Source organism: Coenobita brevimanus, chromosome 80 (genome assembly GCF_032717465.1).
Source record: "Coenobita brevimanus isolate Jiangsu-jjx chromosome 80, ASM3271746v2, whole genome shotgun sequence".
NCBI lineage: Eukaryota > Metazoa > Arthropoda > Malacostraca > Decapoda > Coenobitidae > Coenobita > Coenobita brevimanus.
In genome coordinates, this window is record NC_137033.1 from 9,064,896 (window position 1) to 9,072,395 (window position 7,500).

The following is a 7,500-nucleotide window of genomic DNA, read 5'->3' on the forward strand; positions in this document are numbered from 1 at the left end:
GTTGATCAGGATATAAAAGAGGCGCAAAGTAGCGGTCAGGACATATAGAGAGGAAGGTTAAATCTATTCCCGCAAGCAGGAAAGTCTCCCCTGGTAGTGCGGTACTAGTTTCATTTGCAGCCCTAAGTCCATCTGAAACATGAACCCGGTGAAATGCTGGCTGAAGTTGACCCCACCATGCAGTCCACTATCCAACTTTAAGGGGATAGAGAGGGAGTTGAGGGACGTTTGTATAACCAGGCAGTGGAGCCGCCCAGCTATGTCTGTGCTAACATGTGAAGGCTTTCCACTAAAGTCTCTCCTCATCTATAAAGTCGTCTGGTGGTAGCAAGTGTAGAATTTAAAGCACGTTATCGGTGTGAAAACGTTGACGCGTAAAGTGTCATGAAATTATCTTTATTGTCTTATTTATTTTATTCTTGTTATCAGACAGTTAGGAATAACTTAGGACAGAATCACGTAGTGGCAGGGTTAAAGGAAGGCTTTATTCAACCCTTCCAGTGCCAATAAGTCTACCCCAACCCAGATAAAACCATCTGGAAATAGCAAAAATGCAAAATAATATAGGAGAGAGAGAGAGAGAGAGAGAGAGAGAGAGAGAGTATATTCATAGTTCCTTCCTATTTGCTGGACTATCAGACCACCAGACGCCCAGTGGTCTGATAGTGGAGCTCTTGGAAGGAAATGGGCTATGGTTTATGGGCAACAGTTCCAACCTAGAGGTGACCTTTTTCTATCATGCAAAAAGCTACCAGGGCAACTAGGGACGCTGACCGGTCTCCTATCCTTAGCCCCTTTAGCAGTATGACACTCACTTCACTTATAGTCACGTTACCTACAGACGATTTTTTTTAAGGGGAGACAGACACTATGAGAGTAATGGCTATATCTGATCTCTCTCATTCGTCCGGCGCTATTAGAAATGAAATGAAAATCGCGCCATGGTACTGAATGGATAAAATATTATTGGCTATGGCAACTAGCCTAGTGCCCCTACCGTACATTCCGAAAAGACAGAGAAAGGATGGGCAATGTTGGTGCTATTTGCCATGCCATAATGCTTATATTTGTCAGTCCTTGTTTTTCATTACTGTCATTTATTCCCTCTCTCTCTCTCTCTCTCTCTCTCTCTCTCTCTCTCTCTCTTTTACTCTCTCTCTCTTTCGGCCATTAATTACACATGCTTATTAATGCTTTGACCCTCTCTCTCTCTTTCGGCCATTAATTACACATGCTTATTAATGCTTTGACCCTCCACTTCCGCATGTCCTGTAGCTCTCACATATCGGATTTCATTATTCTCCCATAGTCTTCTCTTCAATTCTCCTTTCTCTTCTCTCCTATTCTCTCTCTCTCTCTCTCTCTCTCTCTCTCTCTCTCTCTCTCTCTTTCCAACCCAGCTGCTTTCTTTCCTCCCCCCCTCGTGCTACCCTTTCCCTTCCCCACTCCTCATTACATCACCTGCCTTTCTTTCCCCCTCAGTTCGCTACATATTCACGAGGACATTCTGCCTCTTCTAATAGCTGAAGAGAGTTCAAGTTGGGCTTCGGCTGTTGCATCTTCCCGACAAACATCCTCTCCTCATATGGATGTATTTTCAGATCCTGTGTCATCGCCTAGGATTGTAACCCATCTCCTTGCCAGAAGTCCTCATTTCCACATTTTTCTTGCCATTACCACAGGTGTTGGAGAGGGACACCTTCATGTGGTGGCACTGATATAACTAGGTGGCTCCACTGCCTGGATATACAAACGTCCCTCAACTACCTCCCTATCTCCCAAAAGGAGGACGGTGAGCTGCAGGAGGAGACCAACTTCAGTCTCCAGGGTCTCCGGGCTCACGTTCAAATGAGCCAGGGGTTGGTATTACTACAACTACTGCTGCTACTACTACTACTACTACTACTACCACTATTCCTACAACTGCTACTGCTATTACTGCTACCAGAAGACTATTAACTTCAAGAGACTTCCTGAGTAATAAGGATATTAGTGAAGGCTCTATGTTACCGCACAGGTTAGAAAAGTCTCATCCAAGGTGAATATAGTTGATTGGTGGTTGTAAAAATAATGATAAAGAACGTCGCTGTAGTGCAGGGGGTTAACTTTCTGAATCCGGTAACATGTTGTTCCAATTTATGTTGCTATTTAAAGGTGATTTCATTCAAGTAAAGACAGATCTGTAGTAGTCAAACGAGTTAATAAACCCTGTATCTTACCTCTCTAGTTCAAAAATTCTCCCGAACTCCAAATTACTCGTCTGGAGAAGGCAAAAACAAAATATAAAATGTCTCATCAAACTGAGGAGGTTCAGTGTAAATGGGCCACTGAAACACTGTTGACTGGTTCGATTTTTTTTTTGAGTCATGAGGGAAAAAAAATTGCTGGATTTAACTTTCCACTGCTATCTTACAATCTAACTTGAAACTTTTAATGTAATAGAACCATGAATTTGTAACCTGATTATTTTTACTATTCACCGAGCCACGAAATTATCTTGTCTATAATTACGATCCTCTACTATCCCACAGACTCTCTTAGGACTTATAGTGCTCTTACTATCCACTGAGCCATGAAGCTAACTTGTTCACTGTTGTAGCACGAGACTTTACATAAGTTATGGTTGAATAAAAATAAGAATAAGAAAAAGAAGAAGAAAGAGAAGAAGAAAACTTGGATTTAAACCTATTGGCCGCACAAGATCATAAAGGCCAACAATAAATTTTTCGAAGTCCACACTCAGTAACAGATTGATAAAAGCCAGATTCATCCCGCCAGAGCTTCAATGTTTGGAAAGTTATTAAAAAAAGAGAAATCTATTGTGTTATAGTTTCATTGCGTTGTTGTTTGGTCGATATAGAATTATCAGAAAAACTTTCATGTGATTTTTTCTTTTTTAGTTCTTCGTTATTTATTGAGGTAAAAGTGAAAAAATGCTAGTATGATTTTTTCTCGCTGTTCGGTGAAGAAAAATTTGATACAAATGCTTTTAGGCTATGATTTTAGTTTCTTTCTTTTTGGTGTGGGAAAAAGTAATAAGGAACTGTTATGTGATTTTTTTTTTTTCACTTTATCATTACTTAATGAACAAGAGAAGTAATAACGTCTACCTATCTATCTATTGCCATACGCCTTAATCCCGCAAGGGGTGGCCAGAAAAAAATCGCCTCCATGTCGCCCTGTCCCCCGGCCATTTCACTGTCCTGCTCCCAGCTCACACCCCTCTCTCTCATATATCTCTCCACTCCATCCCTCCATCTCATCCTTGGCCTCCTCCTCCCTCTCCCCCCTTCCACCTCACTCACATACACTCTCCTCGTTAAGCTCTCACTCTCCATCCTCTCCACATAGCCAAACCACCTCAGTGTGTTTCTCCTAACGCTTCCTATCACTTCCACATCCATACCACAACGATCCTTCACTTCCTCATTTGTCAGTCTGTCTCTCCATGCGATTCCACAGGCTCCTCTCAAATAGCATATCCACAGCTCTCATTTTTGACTTCTTACCCTCCAGCAAGGTCCAAGCTTCACTTCCATACGATAGAGTTGGTATCACAATACTGTCATGTAGTAACTTTTTCATTTCCATGCTCACTTTCCTGTTTCTTATCATTGCTTTCAAGGAACCAGCGACCTTTCTTTCTTGTTGTACCTTTCAAGCACTTCACCTTCTAAACTTCCATCCTTACTCATCACACTACCCAAGTACTTAAACGCACTCACATTTGCCATTTCCTCCCATCCAGCCTCACTGTACATTCACTGACTTCTCCTCTCTCGAATACCATAACATTACTCTTCTCTACATTCACCTTTAGATTCCGTTTCTTACATACTCTTCCAAGCTCAGCCACCAAGCCTTGCAGCTCCCCTTCGTCTTCATTTAACAACACAGTATCATCTGCAAACAACAGTGCAGGGAGTTTCCAAACACTGCCCCCCTCTCATTAGGGCCTCTCCAACATCCATTGCCCTACCTTGTATCTCTTTTATAACCCCATCCATATACAGATTTAACAACCATGGAGGCATGACACATGCCTTCTTCAGTCCAACCTTCAAATAGAAAAGTTCACTCAGTTCACTATCTACACGCACTGCAACCTTAGCACCCTCATACATGACCATCACGGCCTTCAACAACTTTCCTTCTATTCCATACATACTTAATACTTTCCACAATCCATGTCTATCCACCCTGTCATATGCTTTCTCCAAATCTTACTTAATGAACGAGAGAAGTAATAACGTCAAAACATGATTTTTTCCCCTCTCACTTTATCATTTCTTATTAGGGAGAGAAAGTATTTTAAAATTTTCAGTCTACCAGTCAGCCAGTAACCCTCAGGAAAACGTCCATAAAAAGATTGACGTTCCATTTAACGGGCATATTGAAAGCTTGTTTACATAAAAAATAAAAGTGTGACTAACTTGACAGTGAGGTAAACAATTCGTGACATTTTCTAACCAGGATGATGTTGATGGCCTAGATTTTCTTTTTTTTTTATGTTTTAGCACGATGAGACTCCCAAAACTCACTCTAACCTGAATAAGATCGCCTGGTTGTAGCTGGAAAAGAATACTAGATTTGTCCTAACATGAGTGATAATGCAGCAGCAGCGGTATTATTTTTATTACTATTATTGTTATTACCTGTATTATTATTATTATTATTATTATTATTAGCAGCAACAGCAAAAGTTGTAGTAGTAGTAGTAGTAGTTGTTGTTGTTGTTGTTGTTGTTGTTTTGTTGTTGTTGTTTTGTTGTTGTTGTTGCCTCAGGTTCATCTGAAACATGAACCCAGTGGACTGTAGACGAAAGTTGTCCTTCTCCTGCAGTTAACCAACCTCCTTTTAGGGGATAGGGAGGGAAATGAGCGTCTGTATAACAGGACAGTGTTGTAACCCGGTTATATTAGTGCCACCACATGAAGGTGTCTCTCTCCAGCACCAGAAGGAGGTGTAAGGACAAGAGTGAATGAGCGCATGAAGGGAGGAATGGTTGGAGTGGCTGGAGAGAGAGGCGATGGGGGACCTAGAGTAGTTCCAACTCCAAGCTTATCTGAACGTGAACCAAGTTGACTGCAGGTTGAAATCACACTTCTGCAGTTCATTATTCTCCTCTTGGGGGATATGGAAGGAACTGAGGAACGTTTGTATAGCCATGCAGAGGAACCACCTAGTTTTATCAGTGCTACCACCTGAAGGCATCCCTATCCTGCACCAACTTAGACGGTGAAATCAAGACAGAGAATAAGAGAAGCAACGCTGACGAGAAAATGAGGAGAAGAATACCGAGAAAGAATAAAGCTTGGAGTGGTTGGATGGAGGAGTGATGAGAGCTGATGGAAGGCTGAAAGTGCTAAAGCCTGAGAAAAAGTGAATGGAATGGAAATGAGGAGAGAATGAGAAGAAGCAGGCTGAGGAGGGGGGTGAGAGAGAAAATTTGATGCAGAGAGGAAGTGGTGATGAGGAGCGTGGGGAATGAAAACTTGGTAAAGAGTAAATGAAACGAAACTGGTGAAAGAATAAGCAGAATGAGAAGGGGGGTGAGGAAAAAAGATTTGGAGTGCACAGAGGTAGTGGTGATGATAGGCGTAGAGAATAGTCTAATAAAGAGTGAATGAAATGAAATGGAGGAGAGAGTGAAAAGTAGAACGGGGAGGAGGTTGCTGAGAGGGGGAAGGGGGGAGGGTATAGAGGGAGTGGTGATGAGAGCCCTGGGGGTGTTTTTGAATCGACCAGACCAAATGAACTCGCGGATGTAGGCGTCTGACAATAGATAGATAGACAGAGAGATAGATAGACAGACAGACAGACAGATAGATAGACATATAGATAGATAAATTGACAGATAGATAGATAGATTATAGATGGATGGACAGATAAGTGGGGAGGTGAGTTGATTAATAGGTTCAGTAGAGAGACAGCAGAGAGACTGAAAAGGATGGAGGGGATGCTGGATCTAGATAGGCAGAAAGATAAACAAGTAAATAGATGAATAAAATGTGAACAGATAGGCAGGTGGACAGAATATACTTACCTAGAGAGGAGATTGCCTTTGTGTTAGTGCCCATGAACCTTCAAAACGATCTCATTTGTCTTTCCCAACTCATTCTCTCTCTCTCTCTCTCTCTCTCTCTCTCTCTCTCTCTCTCTCTCCGGTATCTATCTATCTATCTGTCTATTTATCTTCCGCATCTATCAATCAAGCTATCTGTCACCTGGGTCACGAATTAGTTTTTATTTCTCACTCAGCCTTATTTTATCACCTCTCTCTCTCTCTCTCTCTCTCTCTCTCTCTCCTCACTGTGCACCCAACAACCCAAAGCTCTCGAATTGCCCTACAAATGCTCAGGTTAAAAATATTAGTGATATCCGGTCCGAAATTTTAAGAAGTCGGTCCCGATGTAAAAACCAACCTAAAAAATTAAATACAATTCCGCAGTGAACGTCGAATTTCAGTATTTTTCGGTCAAGGTTTAAAACTGTTTCATGCAGGACTGAACCATGAAGCGATTTTTAGTATATATATATCTTCATGCAGTGGAAGGATATCATGTTTTTGCACTAGAAATTCGCTCTGCTTATTCCCTCACCATTTCAGTCTTTTAGCCCTTGTATAGGTGCTGGAAAGAGACAGCTTCACGTGGTGGAACCGATATAAAAGGGCGGGGGATCTGCCTGATTATAGAAACGTCCCTGAGTCCCCTAAATATCCCCCGAAAGTTGAATGGTGGACTGAGGAAGGAGCATCTTTGGCCTGCAGTACACTTGGTTCACATTAGGAGGAGACAAAGGCTACTACTACTACTACTACTACTACTACTACTGCTGCTGCTGCTGCTACTACTACCCGTTGTATCCAGAGTTGTATCGTATTTTGTTTAGGAGTGCAGGGATTTATGAAGACTAGCCTTTGTCTAAACTCCCTAATTCGATGGGTTTTGCCAAAGCTCAGGAAAATCGTCTGGTGGTAAAGAGAATGTATAATGAATATATCCTCGGAGTCAAGGTGTAAATCTAACTATCTGTCATTTATCCATCTATATATCTGTGCCAGTCTATCTATATATCTTTCTATCTATCTCTGCCGGAGATGAGAGACTGTTATTGCCCTGGGAATTCGTTTACTCTTCATTTAGGACGAAAGCAAGAACAAGTTAAGTTTTCGTTAGCACTGATATGAAGTAAGATTTTTTGTTTTTTTCACTTTAAATTGGATATAATTTTTCTCCTACCTCTTTTCCCACTCTTAGTCCGATGCCATATTGCTTGTTTTGTATCTGCTACCATCAGACAATAATATCCAGATTTACAGAGACTTCTGAAATACTTAGGATATACTTAGAAATGAATTGGATACCTGACCCCTTCAGTGTTTGCCCTTTTTCCAGATTCGTCTGGAGGGAGCAAAGATCAAGTAGTAATGAATTATTCGTAGTGAAGGAGTTGTCTTTTTTGTCTTATTACACCCTCGTTCGCGATGCGGGAGTA